Source organism: Otolemur garnettii, unplaced genomic scaffold (assembly GCF_000181295.1).
Source record: "Otolemur garnettii isolate 467f Iridium unplaced genomic scaffold, OtoGar3 scaffold00023, whole genome shotgun sequence".
Classification (NCBI taxonomy): Eukaryota; Metazoa; Chordata; class Mammalia; order Primates; family Galagidae; genus Otolemur; species Otolemur garnettii.
In genome coordinates, this window is record NW_003852418.1 from 8,886,973 (window position 1) to 8,914,607 (window position 27,635).

Sequence of the window (27,635 nt, forward strand, 5' to 3'; positions counted from 1 at the left end):
AAAAAAAAAAAAAAAAAAAAAGAAGCTAAGCTGGGGAAATGATCCTGTGTTATCTGGGATGGCCCCAAATGGGCCAGAGGCAGAAGGAAATTTTACACAGACACACACACACACAAGAAGGCCGTGTGCAGGCAGAGAAGAGAGAGATTTGAAGATGTTGGCCTTGACGTTTGGAGTGATGCAGCCACTGGTACTGGAAAAGGCAAGAAATGGATCCTTCCTGAGAACCTCCAGAGGGAGCTTGGCCCTGCCCACAACTTGATTTTGGCTCAGTGATACAGAGTTCAGACTTTTGGCCTCCAGAGCTGCAAGAGGATAAATTTCCATTGTTTTAAGCCACTGGGTTTGAACTGGAGCTCTGGAGCTCTCTTATGAATAAAATACATGAGCACTTCAACTTGAAAATTGTCGCAAACCACATTCCCTGCTCTTCCCACCATCTTTCTTCCTGATGAATGTGAGTTCTCCCATCCACTCAGGCTCACGCTGGGAATCTTGAAGATTTGCTGATCTCCTCCCGGCCCCTCTCCTCTTGCATCCAGTGGATAGCTGAGGCCTGTCACATGGCTTAGAAATAATTCTCGACACACCCCAAAACTTTATTCTTACCCTCATATCCTTAGTACAGCATCAGCATGTTTTGCATAAACTAAAACTTCAGCCCACAAAACGGACTGAACCTCCATGCCACCTGCCACGATGCTGTCTGGGGACAGTTTTCCAAAGTTGTTTCTCTGCCCAACCACTAGCCAAAGCTTGCAAATATCCTCATCTAGGCGGGAAGACAAGAGATGCCTGGTTGCAATGAAAGTTGGTGATGTTTGATGAATCTGAGCCTATGTTTCTATAATTATGAAAAAACTATGTTTCTCATTGATGACTAATGTGAAGATAGTAGATTCTAGAAGATTCTAGAAGATAGACTGAGTATAGAAATGACAGAGAACTTTGCCCTGACAAATCCTCATTTATTCCTTAGTACCCAACACATAGTAGGAAATAAATACCCGATGAACAAATAAATATGTGAAAAATGACCCAAGTCACAAAGTCATCTTGAATTGCATCTGTATCAGTCACTGTGTGTGCAGAACCCTTCCCTGTATCTCAGCATCTCTTCCCCTCAGCACTATGGACATTTGGGGCTGGGCCGTCCTTTCTTGGGACTGGGGGCTGTCCTATGCATTGCAGGATCCATTTAGCAGTGTACCTGGCCTTTGCCCTCTAGAATTGTGACCACTACTAAGTTTCCAGATATTGGTAAATGTTCTTGCACAGGGATGTGGGAGTGGGGGGAGTAGACCCTCCCTCTGTTACTGCTTTAACTCATCATAGTGAGGCCCTGTCCCTCTGCAGAGCTTCCTCCCATCCCTGCCTCCCCCAGTGTCCCCCTCTGCTTCCTCCTGCTTCACTCTTACATCCCCCAACACACACACACACCCCTAGGCACATACACATGCACACACACCCCTCCCTTCAATTGCTCCCTCTCTGGCATATGGAAGTGTCAGTGAATGACGCTTCTCTCTTATCCTCTCTACCTCACCCTGTCCATGTACCGTCCCCAGCCGGGCCTTCAGGCCTCACCTCTTCTCTCTCTCCAAGCATCTCATCCTATGGAAGTTGCAGAAACTCCAGACACAGAGAGATCCCACACAGGGAATGTCGGAACCTATCAGCTCTGAGTCTTCATGGCCTTCAGAATCTCAAGAAGGGGTCCAGCGCGTGGAAAGGACTTCAAGAAAATAACTTTTAAAAGGGCCCCGCTGGCCACACCAGCCAGATTCAGACGAGGTCGGGCCTCCTGAGCTCAGGGCCAGGGGTGCACAGGGCCTGAGTTGCGTTTTGTTGGGCTCCGATTTTCCACCTGCATCACTCTGAGGAATAACATTGACTTTGGCTGTTGGGCACTTGCTATATTTGCTCATTTCACCCCATAACCTTGGAGATGGGTACTATTGTTATCCCAATTTTGCAGCTGAGGAAATGGAGGCTGAAAAAGACGCCTTTCCCAAGGGACACAGCCAAGACAAGGAACAGCTGGGGTTTGATCCCAGGACTGTCTGATTCTAGGTGGTCCTTAACTAAAGGAGCCAAGATTTACTGACTTATTTCCTGAATGCCAGATACTGTCTGGAGTACATTAATTTATTTAATCTTCCCAACCACTGTAAGGACAAGAAAGCTTTATGATTCCCATTGACAGGTGAGGGAACCGAGGCATAGTTGAGTTATGTGACTCGCCTATGGTCATGTGGCAGGCACCAGTAGCCTGGCCCTTAAACCCTACGCTCTAGTATAGGGTTGGACAAACCTTGTCTCATGGGCCAAATCCAGCCCACTGCCTGTTTTTGTAAATAAAGTTTTATTAAAACAGGGTCATCTTGTTTGTGGATAGGTAGCAGCTTTCACACATCAGCAGCAAAATTGAGCAGTTATAACAGAGATCGTGTCACCCACAAAGCCTAAAGTTTACTATCTGGCCCTTTACAGAAAACATCTTCCAATCCCTGCCCTAGACCCTTCCCTAAGTAGCATCCTGCCATCCAAGCTATGGGACTCCCATACCTGCTGGAGTAGGACTAGATCTTGAAGAGTTTTAGATATCTTCCAGGAAGGTGCTTCAGAGGTACCCCAAGAAAGTTAACTGCTCACTTCCTCAGTGTTTCATGAAGGTTTGGCCTAAGACTGGGCCAGTCCTACTACCAAAAAGGCAAAAAATAACAAAAGCTAGTGAGGGTGCAGAGAAAGAGGAACTCTTATATACTGTCGGAGGGAAAGTAAATTAGATAGTTACCCTGGAGAACAGTACAGCGGTTCCTCAGGAAAGTCAAAATAGACCTACCATGTGATCCCGCAATCCCATGATTGGGTATTTATCCAAACAAACAGAAATTATGATATGGAAGAGATATCCACGCCTCTGTGTTTTTTGCAGCATTGTTCGCAATAGCCAAGATGTGTAATTAACCTAACTGTTGATCAGTGGAGGAACGGAGAAAGAAAATGTGGTATGTGTACACCATGGAATATTATTCACATAGGAAAGGAAAACTTCTGTTATTCACGGCAACATGGATGAGCTTGGAGGACTTCATATTAAGTGAAATAAGCCAGGAACAGGAAGAAAAAATCCGCATGATCTAACTCATGTGGAAGCTTAAAAAGTGGGTCTCGTAGCCATAGAGGGCAGAATGGGGGTCACTCGAGGCTGGGAGGTCAGGGAGGGGAAGCCAGGGGGTAGTTAATAGAGACAAAACTATCCCTAGTTAAGAAGAATACATTCTAGGGTTCTCTAACACTGTGGGGTGACTATAATTAACAATTTGTTGTGTACTTTCAAATAGCCATTATAGAAGAAATGGCAAATGTTTGAGGTGATGGATATGCAATTACCTGGACATGTTCGTTACATATTGTATGCGTGCACCAAAATATCATGCTGTAGCCCATAAATATATACTATTATTATGGATCAAAAGTCTATTTTCAAAAAGATTGCTCTACTTAACATGGGTGCAGGCACCTGGCTCAGTCCTGGGGAAAAGGCATGGGGACATAAAGAAATATAAGACACACTCCCTTCGGTTTACTTAATCCCTAGGAAAGTCTGGTGTCTCTTCCATAGACATGTGGGAGCATAAACTACGTATCACCTCTTGCATGAAGCCTTCCTGATTCCTCCAGGCCAAGTGAGGGGTTCCTCTGGGCCCCACAGAGCTCCACCTGATCTCACCGCATCCTACCATGTGGTGGCAAAGTCTGATTTTCCCTTGACAAGCCTGTAGCAGATGCTGTCAAGGCCCTGCCCATATGCCCACTCTTACCACTCAGTGCACAGCTGGGGGGGAGTGTTTCCAGCTGTCAACAGCTGCACCTCTTTGCCTAAGGGCCTTCTCTGGCCACCAGAGGACCCACTTGGCCTGCCTGTCAGCGTGCACTACAAGTCACAAGGGCAGGGGAATAAATGCCTCTGTCCTCCCACTCCCACCCCACCCTGGATTTGGCCTGCAGCCAATGTCTGACAGGAGTGGATAGATACCCCAGCCCTCACCACCACCACAGCCCCTCCGGGATGACTCTGAGCTGTGTATTCTATACTGGTTCCCACTGAGTGCCAGCAGGGCTGAGCTCCGGTTGCCCACAGTGGTAACCTACCTGAGAACATGCCTGGTATCGGTCCCTCCTCTTTCTCTCCTCACTTCCTCTGTCCCCAACAGGTGTGGTTCAGAATCATCTCCCAAATAAACCACCTGCCCTGGAATCCTCATCTCAGTGTCTGCTTCTAGGGAACCCTGCCCAAGTTGGTGTCCTCTCCCATCCTTTCTGGGGGAAGGATGTGTCCATCTGTCCATCTCTCAGATGTGTCCATCTGTTCCTCTCCACCAGCACAGGAGCTGGTGCAGAGGAAGCGCTCATATCTATCTGTCATTGAAAGAGAAACTCGCTGGGCAGCTGCCATTTGCTAGGCACTGGGCTAAGCCCTAGGGACACCAGGCAGACGAAACTGACAAGGTCCCTGCCCCAGGAGGTGAGATTCTAGACCAGTAGTTTTCAACCTTTTTTATCTCTTGGCACACTTGAACCTATAGTTAGACTTCCACGGCACACTTCAATTATGTTAATCAAAGAAAAAAGTAGGTTGGCGCCTGTGGCTCAAGGAATAGGGCACTGGCCCCATATACCGGAGGTGGTAGGTTCAAACACAGCCGTGGCCAAAAACTACAAAAAAAAATAATAATAATTAAAAAAAGAATATACTGACTGTGCTTTGAACTTCCTTCGAAAATAATTAATGATCTTTAAAATTTTTCACAGCACACCTAAGATCCTCTCATAGCACACCAGCTAGAAATCCCTGCTCCAGAAGGACAATGACATGAACAAATCCATACGCTAACTTTAGGTTGTCTTAGTGCTCTCAAGGTAGTAACTCAGGGCGAGAGCCAGGGGTCCTCCACACTCACTGGGGACATTTTTATACGTGTTGATGTTTGGTTTTGCCCCCAGAAATGCCTGATTCAGTTGGTCTGAAGTGGGCCCAAGCATCAGTATTTAAAAAAGAGAACTCCTAAGATCCCAAAGTGATTCTAATGAAATATGTAGAGAAGGCCGGAAAGGGAGTCGGGGGGGAAGGTGAGGATGGGCAGATCAGGGGTTGCCTTTGGCTAAGCCGGATGGACAAGTGGAAAGAATATTCTAGGCAGAAGGAATCACACGCACGGAGGCCGGGTGCTAAGAGGGACTGATGCAGGGGGTCCTGCAGGACCAAGAGGAGGGGGTGGGGAGGGATGAGCTGAGACGGACTGCTGGTCCCGGGCCTCAGAGCTCTTAAGCCAGCGTGGTTCCGACTGCAGGTCTCCTGCATCAGAGTATTACAGAATCAGTCGGGGGACCCAGAGCCAGCATCGGTGGGGGTGGGAGGAGAATAGGATTAAAAATACCAGAGTGTGTCGAACATGATGAGGTCAGTGTGATTTTTTGAGACTTTTATTTCAAGTTTTATAAAGGTGTACACTGCATTGCATTGTAAAATGTGTTTCTTTCTGAAACCCAAAAAATTGGAAAGCCACTGTTGTTAGTCCCTGTGAGAGTTTGGAATTTAGCCCAAGGGCAGCGGGGGAGCCATTAAAGGGGTTTTAGTGGGGACACGACAAGGTCAGATTTATGCTTAAAAATCTAACTCCAGGAGTGTGGAGGACAGATTGGGGGGGGAGGCAGTGAAGAAGGAGAGCACCTCAGTAGGCAGAGGGGGACAGTCATTGGAGGTGACACCTGCCATGCGCAGGGCTGCAGGTGACTGCTAAAGGTATGGGGGGGGGAGCTTGTGGGAAGTGGAGGACCTGTGAGGGGAAAAGGTTAAGTTTCAGGTTGAGCCTCCAATCCCTCCCTGAGTTGACCCCCAACTCCTTTTTGCCAGTGAAATAACTTAGGAGACAGAGGGCTGGGTTATAACACCAGACACTCTGCTAAATGCTTTCCGGTATTAACTCATTTACACCTCCCCACAACCACCCCATTGGTAGGTACTATTATGATCTCCATTTTATAGATAAGGAGACTGAAGCCCAAGGTCGCAGCTATCAGCAAGTTGCATGGCTGGTGCTGTAGATAGGCAGCGCACTCCAGAGTGATTTCCAAGGGTGGTGGGTCATGCCTGTAACCCCTGGCACTTTGGGAGGCCAAAGCAGGAGGATCACTTGAGGCCAGGAGTTTGAGACCAGCCTGAGCAACATAGTGAGATTCCATCTCTAAAAATATAAAATAGTAGCCGAGCATGGTGGTGCACACCTATAGTCCCAGCTACTGGGAGGCTGAGGCAGGAAGATCACTCAAGCCCAGGATTTCAAAGCTGCAGTGAGCTATGATGAGGCCACGGCGCTGCAGCCTGAGTGACAGAGCAAGGCTCCCTCTCTGGAAAAAAGCCAAACAAACAATAGACTGAGTGCTGTGTGGATTCAGTGGGCGAGCAGTACACTTAAAGCAGTGATGACGAGATGGGCTTAGGCAGTGCTAGATAAGTGTAAGTTATCTGGGCTACTACGGCTCCCCTATTTACAATAGGTAAGTAGCAGAGTGGGGTTCAGAGCTTCACAGTCCCAGAGAACAGCAGGACTATCAGGGTTCACATATGCCTCCACCACTTGCCCCCTGGGTTGCAGGAGTGTGGTATCAGCGCTGACTCTGGTGATTACGCCCCTGTGTCCAGCACTTAGAAGCCAGCCTGGCCTGCAGTGGTAGTCCCTCTCCAAGCATGAGTGAACGATCCTGTTGCTCTGGGGTCAAACAGGAACACAGGTGCCAAGGCAGAGGTTCAAACCCACCACCAGCTTGCTTCTGAGCAGCTAAAGCCCAGTTTACAAAGGGCCACAACACCAAGTTTGATTTCTCACTGGCCCCTTAAGTCTTTAATTTCTTCTACCCACTTCTGACCCCCAGCAGAGGACCCAATTTGGAGCTTCCAGCCCACAGGGTCATCAGAGGCCCTGGCTACCCCAGAGCACAGACCCAGCCATAGCCTTACAGCAGGGGCACCTGAGGCAGTGCTGGAAAGTCACAGCCCCTCAGTGGACACCCCAGTGCCTGAGTCTGGGCCCCCTTGCCTCCTGCTCCCAAGCCTTCTCCCATCATGGAGAATTGTTTTCCTTGGAGTAGGGTGGAGACAGGTGACCCCACCTGGCTGGTTCGGGCCCCGACTTGTTCAGCCTTTCAGACACTCTTGCTTCGGTGAGGTTGGCACCGCCTCAGCAGCCTTGGCTTTCATCCACCCTGCCGTTCCCTGCAAGGACGAGTGGCCCTTTCTAGAATGTGTTTGTCCAGTCAAGGCTGACAAACTCCCCAAGCCAAAGTCTGTTGACTTTTGTGGGAAGTTCTGGCTGCCTGGCTGCCACAGATGTTTTCTCTCCAGTCTTGTCTTCTCTTGTGGGTGTGGAGTCAGCGGAGGGGGCAGGGGAACTGGCTGGGACTAGGCAAGGGAAAGAATTGAAATTCCATGGATGTAGGACCGATGATTCTTTGGGCAACTTTAAAATGCAGGATCTGAACAAACTCTTCTGGACAACCAGGCTATGACCAAGGCACCCTCTTACAGTATTTTGAATTTTGTTCATTCATTCATTCACTCATGCATTCATTCAACAAATATTTATTCAGCACAAATTCTGTGCCAAGCACTGTTCTAGACCCAAGGGCTAGAGTGGGAAGGATCTAGTTACCTATAATCTTACCCTCATCAGGTGTGCTAAGGTCTCAAGCAACACTGTCCAATGAAAATGTAATACTCATTACAAATGCAAACCGTGGCTTGGCGCCTGTGGCTCAAGTGGCTAAGGCGCCAGCCACGTACACCTAAGGTGGCAGGTTCGAATCCAGCCCGGACCTGCCAAACAACAATGATGGCTGCAACCAAAAAATAGCTGGGCGTTGTGGCGGGCGCCCGTGGGCCCCGCTCCTTTGGGGGGTGAGGCAGGAGACTCACTTGAGCCCAGGAGTTGGAGGTTGCTGTGAGCTGTGAAGCCACAGCACTCTACCCAGGGGGACAGCTTGAGGCTCTGTCTTAAAAAAAAAAAATGCAAACCGTGTATATAATTTAATATTTCCCAAGCCACATTAAAAGCATTTTTAAAACATTTGATTTAACCTAATATGCCAACAAATATTATCATTTCAATACATAATTGACATTTGTAACATTACGAATGCATTATTTTACCTTTCTGTGTGCCGAATTTTTGAGAGCTGGGTATGTGTTTGAACGTGTTTCAGTTTGGGCTAGCCACTTTTCAAGCCATGGCTCCTGGAATCAGTGTGAAGAGACACAGCATTATGATAACCAAATACTCAGCCATTAATGCCAATGGTAATAAATGCCATAAATGACAAGTTCAGGGTGCAGTGAAAACTAACCCAGTAGGGAGGGTGGAGGTGGCAGTTAGTGTATCAGGGAAGGCTTCCTGGAGGCAGAGACCTGAGGGTGGGGGACAGATGAGCTTCAAGAACAGTGGGAACAGCTATGAACCCCCAAAGCAGCAAAGAGCTTACTGCCTTTAAGGGACAGACAACAGGTAGAGTGCTGGTGTCACCAGAGGATAGAGGAATGAGGGATGTGATGGGAGCAGTGAGTAGGAGCCGGGCCATAAGAGGCACCTGCCACAACTCTGGTGCAGAGCAGCACGCTGCTTGTAATGACAGCTGGCACTGGGAGAGTCGGCTGCTGCCTGCACAGTGATCTCACTCATCTGGAGTGGATGTATCAGATGCCCCCAAGACAGCTCCTGCTGGTGGCATAGCCAGCAGCCATTGTCCCTCCTTCCAGGCCAACAGAAACCCCTTCTTGCCTGCCTGGCCCTGTGCTGGGCCTAAAGTGATGAAGGATGGTTAGGCTAAGCCTCCTGGCAGTGATTGGTCTGGGCCTGGTCACAAAATCTTGGTCTGTCCAAGAAGACACAGAGGCATCTGCGGGAGGATGCTGGTTGACACATTCGTCCCAGATAAAATGAAGGGGCATGAAGGGACGCCCCTTTTCTCCTTCCTTTCCTCCTGATTTGGGTAGAAAGTGTTGGGTTTCTTGGAGGTCTATGACATCTTGTGACTGTAGGGGGAGGCCCAGAGATACACAAAGGTGCTCACCAAGGGCCTTGACATTGTTGACCTCCCCGGACTGCCCTTGCCAGACATCTTAGCCATCGTAATAATGCAGATCTATGTGTTTTACTGTACCATGCACTGTGGGGAATGAGCCCAAGAATAGCAAGTGGCGGCACACAGTAGGTTCTTTGTAGTGTTCGTTAAATGAATAAATCAGTTAAATCCTTATGATTATCTGTGCACAGTCGACCTTGATTAGATTACGATTATCCATACATTATCTAACTTTTTTCTTTTAGATTTCTTGTTTCTCTCTTTCTTCCCTATCTTTGTTTTTACTGTTCCTTTTGTTTGTTCTTAATTCGTTGTTTAGTGGGGTGTTTTTATTACTTTTTTTTTTTTTTTAGCATGGATTTGTTTTTACTACTCTGGAAATTCCAGACCCTGGGAATTCTTTCAGCACTGCTTTCAGCATTTGGGGCTAAAGCGGGGCTAACCTAACTCAGGAGCCTCAAGTCTATTTTAGAAATTCCCTTGGCCTGTTTAGCCCCCACCATGCATTCTTTGAGGGGTTGTTTAATTTATCCCATCGGGTTCTGGCTGGATGTCAAACCTGGCCAAGGGGACGTGCTCAGGTCTGTTGAGTTTGGGCTTCCTTTAACATTTGAAGTTCCCTTTGTGAACAAACACCACTGTAATATAATTTATTATTAAATGTAAGGGGTCAGGGGAATGCTGAGGTCCTAAAGGTTCCAAAATATAACCCTGGGACGAAAAGTGTACTGGACCAGAAAAGTTACCTACGCTGTTCCCACCTCCAAGGCTATTTTTATAAAACGTGTCCCGTGTCCTTCTCTTGGATCCTCTGATCTGGAGCATGAGATTGAAAAACAAATCAACCCAGAGAGTGTTTGTTTGACGTGCTAAATTTGCCGACACCAACTGCAATTTTTCGTGTAGGGTCAATTCTGAGATTGCTGCAGTTAAACGTGATTGAAGCGGAGTAAAAGCATTCACCAAAATCCAGAGTGTGCGCCAACTGATATTTTTCTCCAGTAGCTGCAATGGTGTTGAAACTTCCTCTCTTTCCATTTCTCTACTGGCCTGTGTTGTAAAAATTAGCGTGTTCTCCGTAAGTATGTGTGCAAATAGAGGAGAGGTTCTCAACCGGGATTCATTTCAACCCCAGGGGACATTTGGCAAGGTCTGGAGACATTTTTGGTTTTATAACTGGGAGAGAGAACAGTTTTTCCCTGGTAATCAGTGTGGAGAGGGGCCAGGGATTCTGCTGAACAGCCTGAGACTCACGGATCAGCCTGAACAACAAGGAATCACCCAGCCCCCAAATCTTGGTAGGGCTAAGGTTGAGAAATCCTGAGATAGATAGATGTTCGCTTCATCATTCATTAAAATAGCAACAACAACAAAAAAATTAAAATAGCAAAAACACAAACCTGTCAATAGCCTGAACGTCTCAGTTGGGAAATGATTAAATAAAGTTTGATGCATCATTTCACTGGAATATGACGCAGCTTTTAAAAAGAACCAGGTGAATTTATGCATACTGACGTTGAAAATTGTCTACAACGTATTGTTAAATGGGAATAAAAACATACACAACAGAGTTGTTGTTAAAGTAAATGAACATCTGTCTGGGGGACGTTCGGAGTTTGTAGACATAATCATCGTGTTGTGGCCATGTTTTCAAAAGTGTTTTTGGTTTTAGAGGTTTGTAACGAACTATTTACAAATGAAATGATACTGTGGGATTTGCTTCAAAATACGATGAGAAAGACTTACTATTACTAGAGGAGCTTCTCTGAATTTGTAGAGCACCAGCAACCATGAGAAGGAGGCGCAGGGGTCTCTCCTGAGCAAGAAGCCGGCTCTTGGCATTGCTTTGCTGCAAATAGTGACGTGACCACAACCCAACTGCAAAGGAGGCTGGGAAATGTAGTCTTTATTGTGGGTGGCTGCCCGCCAGGCTGAGGATCATCTGCCATTGATGATCGTTCTTCTCTTCCTTCAGGAGAGTAAGAGGGAGATGTAGTCTAAGTGTTTCCCATTTAAAAAAAATGAGAGGGGAAAGTAGATGAGGTAGAAATAAGGCAGGATTGGCGATGGGTTGGTTGTCTTTGGAATTAAGTGATACGTTTAAGGAAGTTAATTGGATGAATCTGGGTATTTTTGTGTATGTTTGGAATTAACCATAATATAAAGTTGCTCCACACACGCATAAATTCACTGAAGGAAATCTTGTAGGAGATAATAGATGATAGATAGATAGATAGATAGATAGATAGATAGATAGATGTAGATTTGGCTCTGTGTAACAGAGAACTTAAATAGTAGTGGTATAAATAACCATGCTGCCCTCTGCCTCATTGTCCAAGACAACTGTCCACCATATCGCATTTTATCAAAGAAGAATGAAGAGAGAGGAAGAAGGTTCACCCCATTCTTCTGAGGACACGATCTGCATGTTGCTTGCCCACTTTTGATCCCATCGTACTGACTGTATTTAGTGATGTGACCACAACCCAACGGCAAAGGAGGCTGGGAAATGTAGTCTTTATTGTGGGTGGCTGCCCACCCGGCTGAGGATCAGAAGTTCTTTTATTGTAAAAGAAAGGGAGAAGAGAAAGAATACTGGAGGTCACAAAACAATCCCTACCGTAGTGCATCTCAAACTTTGAAGGATGATTAATGCACAGCTGTGGGACTACAGGGGATTTATCTTTTTGGTTCACATGTTGCTCCGATCAACAATTTTCCCATGAGCGTGTATTATTTTTCTTTCACAAAAAATAACGGAATATAAAAAATGTCCTTCCTAAATGGTGCTTGCATATTTCTTGTATATAATGCAGTGAGGTTGTGGTGCCATTGTCAATATTCATTTCACTGATATTTGTGGGCTGACTGTTTAGGGTCAGTTACAATTGCTGTCGTAGATGCTAAGGATACAGCAGTGAACGTGACAAAGCCCTCCCCCTGGAGAGCCAACAAGTAGATACACAGCACATTTTAAGATCGTGGACAGAACTGTAAATACAAATAAAGCAGGTCTGCCGGGAGCTGTGGCTCATGCCTGTAATCCTAGCACTCTGGAAAGCTGAGGTGGGTGGATTGCCTGAGCTCAGGAGTTCAAGACCAGCCTGAGCAAGAGCCAGACCCTGTCCCTAAAAACCAGCCAGGCACTGTGGCAGGTCCCAGCTACTTGGAAGGCTGAGGCTGGAGGATTGCTTGAGCCCAGGAGTTTGAGGTTGCTGTGAGCTATGACGTCACAGCACTCTATCAAGGGTAACAAAGTGAGACTCTGTCTAAAAATAAATAAATAAATAAAAATAAAAGATCAAGGGATAGAAAGTGTGAAGATGTTTAGGGGGAAAGGGTGGAGTTTGAGAATGTCACCAAGAAAGGCAGAGAACAGGGGACAGTTGAGAAAATACCCAAACGAAGTGCAGGAAGGAGCCAGATGGAAACAGATTTGTGTGGAAGGAACATCAAGTGCAAAAACTATGAGGTGGGAACCAACTCACTAGCAAAGAGAGCAATGTCCCCGCAGGAGGGGTGAAAGGTCACAGTTCCCAGGAGGTAAGATTGGAGGGGCGGACAGGGCCTCAGAGTAGGTGTTATATGGGGTCATTTGAGTATTACACTCAACTTGTTATGATCAAAAAGTGTTTTTTCTAATTATTTTTAATTATTTTCAAAATAATTAGGGAATGTGGAATGTGGAAAAACATTCCACTGGCACAGTGTCACCTAGTGAAATGAGATCTACGCCTTGTTCCAGCCCTGCCTGTCATTAGCTGTGGACCTGCGGAAACTTAATTTCATATGTTGGCCTCTCGGTTTCATCAGTCTTAAGGGCGAAGAGAGTTCACTCTGTATCCTGTTCTGTTCTAAGAACCATAGAAGTAGTGAGTCATTTCTTCTTCACATCCACCCTAGGAGGAGGGCACCATTTTTTATCCCCATTTGCCTAGTAAGAAAATTGAAGCAGAAAAGTCAACCAAGATCCCACACCAGCACTAAGGGATTTGAACCTGAGAGAGCCTGCTTAGTCACCACACTGTCCCAGATACCTGCTGGCTCTGCCCACCTCATAGTCTGGTGAAGAGAGTGCACCAAAGAAAGATTTGTGAAAGCAATTTGCAAGAATGTAAATGCTAAACAATTGCATTAATATTATTGCAATATTCTCAACCTCTCTCTTCTTTATGAGTGTACTTTTTAAAGTTTCTAAACCCCTGATATAATAATTAATTCAGGCCATGAGCCTTAAGAGGATGAAACTATTGGATCAAAAGTTGACAGGGTACTTCATAATGGAAGAAGGATGTTGCCACCTGAGTCCACAAGGCTCTGACTGTCATCACCAGGAGGAAGACACCTGAACGCTGTGGACCTCCTGATGTGACACAGTGGGACGTACTCAGTGCCACTTTCTTACTATCCTCCCTCCAATTAATCTGAACCTAATCACATTTTAAAGCTGATTTATGGGCAATACAGTGGAAAGAGAAGTACGTTAACAATGTTACTAAGAACCAGACAGATCTAGAACATGAAATAGTCTACGGGACAGCTAACTAGTTTCTTCAACATGTCAACAGTCTATATAAAAAGGAGGAGTCTATTCTAGATTCAATACAATAGAACTTCGATAGGTGACCACCTCCCTAAGTTGACCTAATTTTCATAGCTGGACATACACCCCTTGCCTGTATCAGTACAGTAGGCCCAGTTGCTTATGTTGACCCCCTCCACATGTTGGACAGTCCCTTGAGTGGTCGATTTACAGAGGTTCTACTATAACCATGAGAGACACAATAACCAAATCAAACTTACGGACTTTGTTTAGACCTTGAATCTTATAAACCACCCTTAAAATGGTGTGCTGGGACAATGTGGAAGGTGGAATATGAACTGTGTTCAAGACAGTACAAGGAATTATTGTGCGTTTTGCTAGGTGAGATCATAGAAATGTCCACATTTTTAAATGAAATATGGTAAAGAGAAGAGGCTTTGAGTTTGAATTTGTTTCCAACACTTCAACAAAGAGAAAAACAAAAAAATCGAAAGGCTTAAAAGAGGGCAGCACCTGTGGCTCGCTGGCCTCATATACTGAATCCGCCGCCAGCCAAACTGCAGCAACAACAAAAAAACTAGCCGAGCATTGTGGCAGACGCCTGTAGCCCCAGCTACTCAGGAGGCTGAGGCAAGACAATCACCTAAGCCCAAGAGCTGGAGGTTGTTGTGAGCTGCGATGCCACAGCACTCTACCGAGGGTGACAAAGTAAAAAAAGTAAATAAATAAAGGCTTAAAAGAAACACGTTGTATGAAATCTTGAAAATTATTGAATCTGAGAGATGGGTGCATAGCAATTCATTTCACTATTGGTCTGCCTTGGAAAGTTTGAAATTTCAAAGTTGGAAAGTTTGAAACTTCACAAACTTTGAAAGTTTGTCATTTTTCCTTACAAAACTTCTAGCTTTCATCATGAAACCATTTTACCAAAAATGGTGGGGAGGGGGTACCCTCATTGCATGGAATTGTGTAAAGTTGAACCACCCTCAAAACGAGAATACAAACATTTAAAAACTCATGAATTGCTGCTGGGTTCGTTGAATTTTAGGGTAAGGATGTAATTAGAGGAGATAAGCCATTAAAAAAGATTAATTTGAAGACATCTGCTGTGGTCAGTGGCAGATGGCAGGGAGGGTAGAACATTCATGGAGGTCAGACATTCTAAATCACTCTCTGCTACTTACAGCTGACTCTAGAAGAGTGTCTTGAACTTCTTTTTTCACTTTCTTTATCTATAAAACAAGATCAAAATTCTACCAGCCTCGTAGGGACTCTTCGGAAGATGAGCGGGGCTCAGCTATGAAAACTAGCTCTTAAAACAGTTCCTGGCTTGTGGAGAGCACTTAAGACACATGAGCTATTCTGATTTTCACTTTTGTGGTGGTTTTTGCATCCTGAGTATTTGCGCAGAGTGAAGATATTCCAGTATTCTGTTTCTGATATTCAGTTTCTCTTATCCTTTCTCCAACATTTCTCTCCCACCAATTCCCCTTCCCGCAAATTAAAATGCCCTGGCTCTGTAGACTCAGAACAATCTTGAGTCCAGGTCCCTGCACTTGGGTCCAGGTCCCTGTGATGGTCTATGGTTGGGGTGAACAAACAGAAGAGGAGCAGTGAAGGTTTCTACCAAGAGCAGAGGCCGTGACTTTGAACTCAGAACAAAATGCCTTGGCAGCCAGAGATTTCTGTGCCCCTCCTCCTACTTGCTTGCCTGGCTCTTGGTGGGGTACCAGGACTCCCTAGAGGCCTCCAAGCCACTTGATGTTCTCTAGCCGTCCTTGGCAAGAGTGAGCCTTCCCTTAACACTGAGTCCTTGGTATTTTGCTCTGTGCCTTGTTTGAGTGGTTGCGGGTTAGGGTGTGGGTTGGGTTTTTTTTTTTAATAGCTCTGCATGAGAAATATTCTATAAAGTTCTACATTTTGCTCCAGGGCTCTGCTGAACCCAACCAGAAATCAAGCAGAACGTGTGTGGTCCTGTCTCAGTCGGTCACCACACTTCGGTGCCTTTTTGGAGGTTGCCTCTTGTGGGCCTAGAGAATACTGGAACATGCATTGTAAAATGCAGCCCTCTGAACGTGCATCATGTGTTCAAAAAAAAGAAGAAAAAAACACCCAATCTCAAGAAGTCACATACTGTGTAATTTCATTTATATTATATAACAGTCTCAAGATGATGTTTCAGAGATGGAGAACAGTTTAGGAGTTGCCAGGGGTTAGGTGTGTTGGGCGAGGGGGACCAGGGTGGGTGTGCCTATGAAAGGGCAGCACAAGGAAAAGCTCTGTGGGACGAGTGGTTCTCTATTTTGATTGCACCCGTGGTTACGCAAATCTACACGCACGATAAATGCTGCAGAGCTACCCTCATGCCCATGTCAATTTCCTGGTTTGGCTAGTGTCCTGTAATTGTCATCCAAGATGTGAGGAATTGGGCAAAGGCGACTCAGGACCTCTCGGTACCATGTTTTGTGACTTCTCGTGAATCTCGAAAAGTGTTTTAAAATCCCATGGACAGCAAAAAGTGGATTAGCCAAATGACAGGCCCACTTCTCACCTGGGATGAGGGAAGCACAGTAAAAGCTCCATTATCAGCCGTTTTCACTCAGTACCAAGTTCATGTGAATGAGAATTTACCAAGTGTGAGTGAGAGAGCTTACTCGGGGGCTGAACGTCAAGACCCAGGCTTGTTTTCCTTCCTGACATTGGACTCCCTAGAACTTTATCTGCTTGGCTGAAAGACAGTGCTTGGAACAGGCTGCTGAGGAAGCATATTAAAGGACTTGTGTATGTCTGCCTTTGGGATAAAAGCTTGCAGACCAGGGAGTAGAAATAGCTCAAGGGGTGAAGAAACAGGACATGACCATGGGGACTATAAATCAGACTAGCTTCTCTGAGGGACAACATGCAAATGGATTTTACAATTTTAAACTGGGGGGCAGGCAGCAATTTTACTTTGGGGTATCACTTCTGGAGAACTGCACACGTGGTCCCTTCAGAGAAGGCCTGTCCCTTCAGCTATTGTGGAATTTTAGTTTAAACACTTGGGAAACCCGAGGACTGGCTAAATGAACTGTGGTGTAGACATATCTGGGAATAGTGTGCAGCAATTAAAAAGGAATAAATCAGATCTCCATGTTATGACGCGGCATGAACGCCAGGATATTTTATCATTAGCATGAGCAAAGTCCTAGAACGAGATGTACGGATCAACAGTGTTCAAAAAAAAACACATTTATAAAAATAATACTTTATCTTTTTATGAATATGCATGAGTGTTTGTGTGGATTTATGAAGGAAAACGGTCTGCAGAGCTGTTCATCATGTTGACTGTGGATACATCTGGTGGGAGGTAGTGGCCAAATGCGACTCTAATCTTATCTGAAACTTTTAAATTTATTTACAGATGTTTTGAGATATTGTCTGGGTGATCACAAGTTTGCTTTAAGAAAGAAAGGGTGATGCGGTTCCTGTCTAAGCAAGAGGAGGCGTAAGCTGAGGCTGACTGTCCTCTCCGTACCCCAGCTCTTTGGGGTCACCCAGGGAGGAATGTCAGGCTGGAATGTTGAATCTGTGAGAGCAGGAACTTGTCTGCCTGATTCTACACTGTATCTCCAGTGCCTAGAACAGTCTCTGCCTTTTAGAAGTTCCCTGGGGGTTGGAAAAGACGAGATGAAAGAGGATGGTTCCTGTGGCTCAAAGGAGTAGGACGCAGGCCCCATATACTGGAGGTGGTGGGTTCAAACCCAGCCCTGGCCAAAAAAAAAAAAAAAAACTGCAAGAAAAAAAAGAAGAGATGAAAGAAATAAGTGATTGAGCAGCACCTTTGCTTTTTGGTGTGCACATAAACAGAACCAGATTCTAAGTGATTGGCAGCCTGACTCCCCATTTCTATGCCCCCTTCCTCCTTTTAAGGTCAGCAGAGTTGGGGAGGATGGCGGTGAGGACAAGAGGAGGGGTTTGTCCTTGCAGGTATGGGGTTCTAACCCATGGCTGTTGAAGCCAGCCATTGGGACAGCAGCTCCTGAATTTAACTAGTTCCCCCTACAGCTGATTTCTACTCTGACTTTCACGCTGAAAACGTAGGCTGTGATAGCTTGTGTCAGACACGCTATCAGGACACAGAGGCAGTCTGCAGACCTGCAAGGCAAGGTAACTGCCAGCAGCTCCAGGTAGACCTCGTCCAAGGCTGGTGGGCCAGGGCACAGAGAGCATTTCTTCACCAGCCCTTCATGCCAACCTCTCATTGGTCCCATTTGACTCACGTGACCACTGCCCTGGAGCCAATCACTATAGATGAAGAATGGGACTTGCTAATCCCAGGCTCACAGCCTATCAATAGGGTAAGGCCTATTGGCTGCATGGCCTGGGAGAGGGGGAGAGGCAGTGCCCCCCAAAAAGAACACTATTGCTGGAAGAGCCGCCAGACCAGAATGCCAGGAACTCCCTCCTCCCACACGCTCCTTTGCAAGGCACGACTTTCTTCTCCAGGTTGTGGCTGTAGACATTTCTGCTTTCTCTTCCTGTTTCTTAGCTGAAAACAGGGCTAGGCAGAGCTTAATAGTGTATTAACTGTGATTAAGAAGACATCTGTGTCACTTGGACGGGCACTGCTGCCAAGAGAGTCATCCATTCAGGGAGGGTCCTGGGAAGCCAGCCTGGAGCTGAGATCTCTGAAGGGTGAGCAGGAGGGAACAGAGTCCTTAAACAGAGGGAACAGCATGTGCAGAGGCAACACAGAGGGACAGAAAGGCCAGTGTGCTGGAATAAGACATCATCAAAGAGAAGCTGTGTCAAGGTTGTATTCATTGGTCTTGGCTTCAACCTAAGAAGAAAGTGGTGGGAAGTTGTAAGCAAGGATGCAGTGAGGAGGGCAGGGACTGTTACCTTCTATGCAGAGAACAGATGAAAGGAGGCAGAGTGGCCTGGGTGAGATGGGCATGAGGCCACAGTGGTCTTCCATGGCATAGAGAATGATGGCTTAGACCTGGACATGGCCATGGAATGACCTTGACGAGACCTGGTGATGGATCTGGATGTGAGAGTTGAAGGAGGGTGGAGTGAGGACGATCATGGGCTTTTGGTATGAGCCACTGCCTCCCCTAAATGGGGGACACTGCGGCCCAGCCAGCCAGGCTGCCGTTCACAGATGTATTTTGAATCCAAATCAAATGGAAGTGGCCAGAAATGTCCAGGTTTGGTTTGCAGCTGCTGGCCATGCGGAAGCCTGTGTTTGCTGTCAGCAGGCTTCAATTTCTAAGCCCTTGAAGGATACTGAGAGCAGTCCTTCCTAAAGTCCCCTTGGCCCACTGGCCATCTGTCCTCTGCATCTAGCAGACAGCCCCTATCCTCCGCCAAGGTAGCCAGTGCATGCAGGGGAGTGTGGAAAGGTGAGCAGCCCACCGCCTGGGACCCTCCATCTGCTTTTGATCCCTGTAGCCTTTGAAGCTGCCCCTGCCCCCATCCCCCAGCTGTCATCTCCCGGGGCTCCTCCACAGCCCACACTCCCTCAGTGCTGAGCAGTCCCTGGGGACTGGGGTGGTGACAAGGGTAACAAATGGCCCAAGCCGCCAGCAGCAGCAGGCCAAGAAGGCCAGAGGGCAGGAGCTCTGAATGCCTCTTCCTTCCCCGGCGCAGCAGGGTTTCGCAACAGTGCAGCACAGAAAAGAAATTTCTTTTCTTTTCTTTTTTTTTTTTGTAAATGAATTCCATGCCTTTGCATCCTTTCCCTGCCTTCCTGAAAAGAAAGCTGGGTCTTTCTCTTCCCCCCAGATTCTGTTAAGCCTGTCAGATTTCTCTCTTCCCTCCCCTCCAAAGAGAATAAGCTGCTCTCCTATTTCAGGTTATTGTGAGGAGGGGATGGAATGGGGGGATGTGAAGGAAACTTCCCCCTCTCCAAATTGCAGAAGAACACAACCCTACCCCTCAAATCACAATAGGGACCAGTGGTTTGGAAGTGACCCTCATGACAGTTTCCAGTGTCTACCTGGAATGAAACTAATTGTGAGTTTCAAGCCTTGATCTGTGTCAACACAAATAACATTGTTAAGCATACACTTGCTCACGCCTTCTCTGACTTAATTTTCAGGATAATCCGGTAGGGAAAGTGCTATTATTTTCTCCATCTTCATAGAGCTAAGGCTTGATAAATAACTTGCCCAAGATCATATAACAGATAAGAGACATAGCTGGGATTTGAACCTCTGTAGCCGATGACAGATCTGATGCTCTGATTGGTTGATTTAGTAGACTTTAGAGCTGGAGGGGCCATAGGTGACTCAGTTCTACCTGCAAGCTGTGGTCAAGGGCACAGACCCTGGACACTTTACTAAGAATGTGCTTCAACTCCATCCAGGTTAATACAAAAGATGTAAAGTCTGCTTCTTTTATGGCTGAATAGTATTCCATGGTATACATATACCACAGTTTGTTAATCCATTCCTGGGGTGGTGGGCATTTAGGAAAACTCAGTTCAATTTAAGTTGGAAGGAAAGGGAATGAGGGAGAGAGGAGGAAGAAGGATCGGTGTGCTCCCACTTAATGGGCACAATGTAAGGGTATCTGGCACACCTCTTAGTTGGGGGACACAACTATAGGAGGGACTCTACCTAACAAATGTAAACATTGTAACCTAGTGGTTTGTACCCTCACATTAACCTGAAATTTAAAAAAAAAGAGAGCACAGACCCTGGAGCAAGACCACCTGGTTACGAATCCTGGCTCCATCCAGAACCAGCCGGGTCACTCTCTGAACCTCAGTCTCCTCCTCTCTACCTAGTCCATAGGATGAAATGAGCCAATGCATGTAAAGAGCTTTTGTTCCCAGAGTATATGCTCAGTAAGTGTGAGCCATTTGTATTTCTGTTATCTGTAGAATGATCACCGCACTTAGGACCAGGTTAAGAGTTTGAGAGGCCTAAGATACCACGGAGATCAGCTTCCCTTTCTTCTTGTAATTCAATCATACAACAATATGACCCAGAAAACACAAAACTCCCTGTGTGCGGAGATTTTTTTTTAATAATTTTTATTTATTGATATACTTTCGGGGTGCACATGATATTTAAGAATTTGATGCATTCGTATAATGCGTAAAGATCAAATCAGAGTAAGCTTGAATATTTATCTTTTCTGTGTGGTAGGAATCATTTGAATTATTCTCTTCTAGCTATTTTGAATGTACAGTACATTATCATTGACAACAGTCACCTTAGCAATCTATTGAACACTAGATATTATTCGATATGATTTCCCCTATCTAACTGTATATTGATACCCTTTAATCAACCACTCTTCATGCCACCCTCCCTCCTACCTATCCCAGCCTCTGGTAACCCCCAATTTCCTCTCCATCTGCATGAGATCTCTGTTTTTTAGTTTCTGTAGGAGAGTGAGAAAACACATATTTGTCTTTCTGCGCTTGGCTTATTTCACCTAATGACCTCCAATTCCATCTATGTTGCGGCAAATAATAGGGTTTCATTCTTTTCATGGCTGAATAATATTCCATTGTGTTTATGTGCCATATTTTCTTTGTCCATTCATCCATTGATAGGGCATGTCGAAATTTGAAAAGCTGCTTTTGAGATCCTCAGGGTAGAACAGGTAGGTTCAGCCAACAGGAGCGATTCACTTTTTTTTTTTTTTTTTTGGCGCCTCTGATTTGCTTAGACCTAAGTCTGTGTTTAGTTTACCTGTTGAGAAATACAGGATAATTATATCTTGCAGGGCGGTTGAGAGAATTAAAGAAGGGAATGTAAAAGGGATCAAGAAAATCGCCCGGCGTCTACTAGATGCTCGGAAATGAGAGAGATGATTCGAATTTTTGGTAGAGACAAGGTCCTGGCTGGCCTCCCAAAGTGCTGGGATTACAGGTGTGAGCACCACACGTGGTTTGCTTTTACTTCAAGGGAACAGCCTTTCAGAGGTCTCGGCTAAAAGCCTGGGCTGTTCACAGTCTCCTCAGCCTTGATGGGCCATGACTCTGATTTTTGCTCCCCAGTATTGGGAGATTGCCAAAAGCTCCGCTTAGCTTCTTCCTTAGCTGACCCTTTTTGCTTGGTGTCTCTGCTTCTTACTCCACCCAGCTTAGGTATCCGCAAGTGCCTCAAAATGAATAACAATATCAGGCTCATGTCTCTATGATTCTTATATCTCTAGGGTCTTCGTTCCTTAGTAACTCAGCACTCGAGTTGTCTCCCAACCCAACGAGACCAGAAAATGCCAAGCTGCTGCTTTTTTGTTCTTTGCTTATAAACTGGCGGATGTCTTAAAGGAGAACATTGGTAGAGATCAATCTTAGCTCAGTCTATTTTTCATGTCTGGGATCTCGGTCCCTTGGGCCCTGCTTCGTTGCCTTCTGATGCCTTAAAACAATCTTTTCTAGGTTTTATTTTTGATCATGAGAGTGAGATTGAACTAAAAATACGAGCTATCCCATCATAGTTGGGAGGTGAGTTCAGTTGGCCAGGGTGATACGTGTTAGGAAAAAGTGGCTTATTTTCAATTTCTTCAGTCGTGGGAACAAATGGAAGCTTGAACCATACAAAAAGGCTGACGCCTGATGAATTAATGACTGCAAGGTGAGAGGTAAAATTCTAAGTGAGTAGTCTAACGTGTAGACAAATTTTAAAATCCCAGAAATAGAGGAAGAATTTTTACACCTAAAAAAAGAAATTACTAGGCAAATGCATAAGAAGGGAAGAATTTTTACTCTCCAAAAGGCACCAGAAATAAAGAAAATGGTCCGGTGGAAGATTAAGAAAGGAAATCTATGGTATTTAAAACCAATAATGAACTCATGCCCCGACTCTACAAGGCACTCCAGCAAATCAGGGAGAAAAGAAAAATGGTCGAAAAATGGTCAGAGGTAAAAGCTATAGTGTTCGACCCACAATCACATGAAGTATACTCAAACTCCCTAGTAATCCTAGAAAGACAAATTAAAACAGCTACAAAATGTGGCTTTCCACCCATCAGTTTGACAAAAATTAGAAAGTTGGGCAATGCCAAGTGTTAGGAGGATACTATGAAACTAGAATCCTTCTGTGTTTCTGGTGTGAATATGGATAACACAGGCATCATGAAGAACAGTCTCCTAGCACTTGGTCAAGGTCTGTTCACGTATACCCATGACAGGAAAATCCTCCTCCTTGACATAAATACATTTTAGGGGTATGTGAGTACATGTATATAGAAATATATACATATATATAATATATATATTCTGTCTCAAAATATATATATGTGTGTACACACACACACATATATATGTATATATATATATATTTTTTTTTTTGAGACTGAATCTCACTCTGTTACCCAGGCTAGAGTTGTGTGGCCTCATCGTACCTCACCGCCATCTCAAACCCTTGGGCTCCAACAATCCTCCCACCTTAGCCTCCCGAATAGGTAAAACCACAGACACCAGCCCATGTCCACTACTGCCCACTAATTTTTCTATTTTTAATATGGTCTATTTATCTATTTAGACTGGTTCTTTCTCTTGCTCAGGCTGGTCTAAAACTCCTGAGCTCAAGTGACCCTCCCACCTTGGCCTCCCAGTGTGCTAAGATTACAGGTGTAAGCCACCATGCCCAGCTTAGAAATATATACATATTTAAAGAATGAATGAAGATGTTCACTGCAGCCTTCTTTGTAGGGTGAGAGATACAGATTACCTAGATGATCATCACTGGGTGGGGCATAAATATAATAGAGCAGGTGCAGGGTATGGAATTATAGCTACATGCTAGATAGCCATACAGTGAGATGTATATAGCTATAGATAAACATTTTAAAATCATAGTGCAGACTGATAATGAAAAGCCTAATAAATAATGAGATCTTGTGCACAACACTATTCGTTAGATAAAAACACATGTCACACATTAAACAACACATCATCATTTCTAAGAAAACATATTTACATATTTAATACATTAGAGTCATTGTCTAGGGTATGGTAGAAAAAAAAATGAAGAATAAATGGAAAATTTTAAAAACCTTGTTGGAAGCCAGGCATGGTGGTGAATACTCATAATCCTAGCACTCTGGGAGGCCGAGGAAAAAGGATTGCTTGAGTTTAGGAGTTCAAAACCAGCCAGAGCAAGAGTGAGACCCTATCTCTACTAAAAAAATAAAAAATAGGGCGGCACCTGTGGCTCAAGGAATAGAGAGCCAGCCCCATATACCAGGGGTGGCGGGTTCAAACTCAGCCCTGACCAAAATACTGCAAAAAAAATTAAGAAATAAAAATACTAGCCAGGCATCATGGTGGGCACCTGTAGTCCCAGCTACGTGGGAGGCTGAGGCAAAAAGATCACCTGAACCCAAGAGATTGAGGTTACTGTGAGCTGTGATGATATAAAATAAAATCTCATTAGAAGAAACCAATCACTCAAATATAGATTCCTTCCCTGTGTGTTCCTCTCTCCCTCTGTCCCTTCTTTCCTCCTCTCATCCAGCAGATGTTCTTTGGATGAAAATGAACAAGATTCTGTGTCAGTTGCTACGGGGGGAAATCAAGGTGATTTCCACCTTGGTTGACTTGGCCTTCAAGGATTTTAGGCAAGACTAGAGGGTAAGGTGAACACACCAAAAGCTTTAGTAGCGATACTCTGAGAGTTAAAACGCACAAGCACATCCCTACTCTGTTTAAAATCAGCAAATGCTATTTAGATACACTGAGAGCTCCTAAGGATGACAGCAACCCTTGGTAAAATAAATAAGCTAGGTGACAGAGGCCAGAAGTGTCACACTGCTGTCTATTTCCTCAGCGGGCTTTTCTGACAATACATACGCTATGGGTCTGGATTGCAAATGCCCAGAGGGACCAGGAGAAAATACAAATTCAGGCGAGTAGAAAGTGGTGGGGGCCTGGCAATCTGAGGCCCATACGCCATGGCTCAATGGTGGCCGGGCCACTGTTTGTTGCCGTGCAGAATGGCGATATTCTTCCAGTTTTAAAAGAAACAGAAAATCTAGATTTTTGTGTGAAATCGACTCATTTCAAAATATTGGCACCAACGTCAGATATTTGTAAACCCCAGGGAATAGGGAAAATGCATTTTGTTTCTAACTGGAGTTGGTCAGTCAGCTAGCAATTTGCTGCCTCTAATATTCGTAGCATCTGGATATTTGGAGACGAATGCTATTTTTTTTTAATCTCATTGTTTATTTTTTGATCTCGAATTCTTTGCACACACCCAAAAGAAGGAAGGGAATGAGTTTGGGTAAAAATGCAAATTTCTGGCACCTGCAGTCAGACCACAGATTCAACGTGTAATATTTGCTGAGCACCACACAATATGTTTTGATGAACTAAAGAAACACGACCCCTAGGCCTCTGTCCTGGAGTGCATTATGGCATTTGGGCACAAAGAAACAGAGATTACATGATTCCGGGATTCATGTATACCCGGGAACATTTAGGACCCAACATTTACCTGCTAATAGAAAGATATAAACACTAGAAGCTGATTTTTGGGACATTATCTCATCAGATTAACAAGTACACACATATAAAGTATGTCTTAAATCCAAGTCCTAAAATAAGTGCTCTTTCTTCTTAAAAATTTATTAAGCACTGCAGGCATGCAAAAATGTAAGTATAGTGAGCTATACAGAATTGGTGTGCCCAGCACCCTGCTTATAAATTAGAACAGAAATTGGCAAATTTTTTCTGCCAAATATTAAGCATCTTTGGCTTTGGGGGCCACATATGGTCGCTGTTGAAACTGCTCCACTTAGCAGTTCCAGCATGAAGGTAACCATAGTCGGCCAGTGAGCAGGGCTCACTGATAAAACGGTACCTGTGGACGCTGAAATGTGACGTTCACATCATTTTCACATGTCATGAAATAGTATCCTCCTTTTGATTTTTTTCAACCCTTTAAGAACATGAAAGCCATTCCTCACTCATGGGTCGCACAAAAACAGTCACAGGCTGGATCTGACCTAGGGGCCATAGTTCGTGTCAGCCCCTAAACTAAAACAAACACAGTGGAAGCCCCCAGGTATCACTTCCCAGATTACAGCCCCTCTTAGCCCTGGAGTCAGTCATCCTCCTGAAACTGGTGGTGATCATTCCTACACATACTTCTTTTCTTTTTTAGTCTTTTTATTGCACAAGTTGATATTCCTCAACAGTAGAGCTGGCCCTTCACATCTACAGGTTCCATATCTACAGATTCAGTCAACATTGGATCAGAAATATTCAGGGGAAAACAAAAAATAATACCACAGTGACTCATGCCTGTAATCTTAGCACTTTGAGAGGCTGAGGAAGGAGGATTGCTTGAGCTCCAGAGTTGGAGACCAGCCCAAGCAAGAGGGAGACTCTATCCCTACTTTAAAGATAGAAAAACTAGCGGGGCATTTTGGCAATCACTCATAGTCTCAGCTGCTCAGGAGGCTGAGGAAAAAGGATTGCTTGAGTTCAGGAGTTGCAGGACCATCCTGAACAAGAAGGAGACTTCTTCTCTTAAAAATAGCCGGGCATTGTGGCAAGTGCCTATAGTCTCAGCTACTTGGGAGGCTGAGGCAAGAGAATCACTTAAGCTAAAGAGTTTGAGGTTGCTGGGAGCTCTAAGGATGCCACGGCACTCTACCCTGGATGACAAAGTAAGACTCTGTCTCAAAAAAGATAAGAATGAAAATAGTACAGATTTTGGAATAGTACAACATAACAATTATTTACATGCATTTACATTATATTAGGTATTATAAGCAATCTAGAGATGATTTGAAGTACAGAGGAAGCTATGTATAGGTTATATGCAAATACTTCACCATTTAACATAGGTGACTTGAGCATCTGACAATTTTGATTTCCATAGGAAGTCCCAGACACAGTCCCTCTTGGAGTCATTGAACTTCAGGGAAGTGGTGTCACATTGTGGTCACCTTTCCTCCTCTTTGCTGGCCCTTTGGCATCTGTCCACAGTGCTGAGCAGAGCCCCAGTGTCTTTTACGCTGTTGTGTCATGTCCCATTATATGAACACACCACCCCTTCCTATAACAGAGAAGGAGTATTTAGGTGCTCCTACAAAGTCCTTTCTTTACACCTATCATCTCTTTTCATCTTCACCGTGACCTTGTCAGGGAACTTTGATAATCTCCATTTTCCAAATAAGACAACCTTTGACTTAGAGCTCTTTGGCTCAAGGTCGTGAGTAGGGAGCCTGGAATTTGAATTCACAACCTTTTTGACCACAGAACCTAAGTTGATAATGACTACACCATCAACTGGTTCCTTGTGTTTCCTTAACAGAACAATAACTGATCTTGCCAGTAATGACCTTGTGATCACGATATGCTCGCTCTCAGTAAGTCCAGCCTTTCTCTGAAGACAACTGTGAAATGTTACTGATTATAGTTGAGACCTTTGAGAATTGTTATACCACACCTGACATTTTATGCATTAGCTAGAAACCTCATTTCCTAAACACAGCAGGTAGGCATTTAGGAGGGATAAATGCCAACATGATGCAAGAGTTGGAAATGTTTTCAATAGAAAATAAGAAAGACCCAGGAGTCTTGTCCCTACTCTCCTGGCTCTCCCCATGATATATGATCAAAATCATGAGGACCCAGTGCTTTCTCCCTTGGTACAGGCCAAAGTCATCAGTCATGGGCTGTGGAGTGGGTTGCCCAGAAAGAGCTGTTGATATCACTGATGGCTTTCAAGCCTTTCTCTAACTGTGCAAAGAGCCCCGTGTCTACCTTTCTGTCTTAACCACAGTTAACTCCAAGTTCTCCCCAAGCCTCTGGCTTTGGGGAATAACAATTCAGATGCATTCTCTCTCTCTCTCTCTCCCCTTACCTGCCTCTCTCTTCCTCTGCTGGGAAGTCTCCCTAGTTTGCTCTGGCTCATTCAGGCAACATTAAAAAGAGACTGAAATATAATTTTTCTAATGGCAAAATACAGCGCGAAGGAGGGGAATGTCTTAATCC

General features: G+C 44.9%; 1 protein-coding gene and 1 pseudogene across 2 annotated transcripts in view; both read left to right on the forward strand.

Annotated features, from left to right (window-relative positions):
• The window catches only part of EYA2 (EYA transcriptional coactivator and phosphatase 2), a 258,220-nt gene that overhangs the window by 55,772 nt on the left and 174,813 nt on the right, over positions 1-27,635 (forward strand). The window lies entirely within an intron of this gene.
• Positions 10,879-11,147, forward strand: LOC111724482 (annotated as a pseudogene).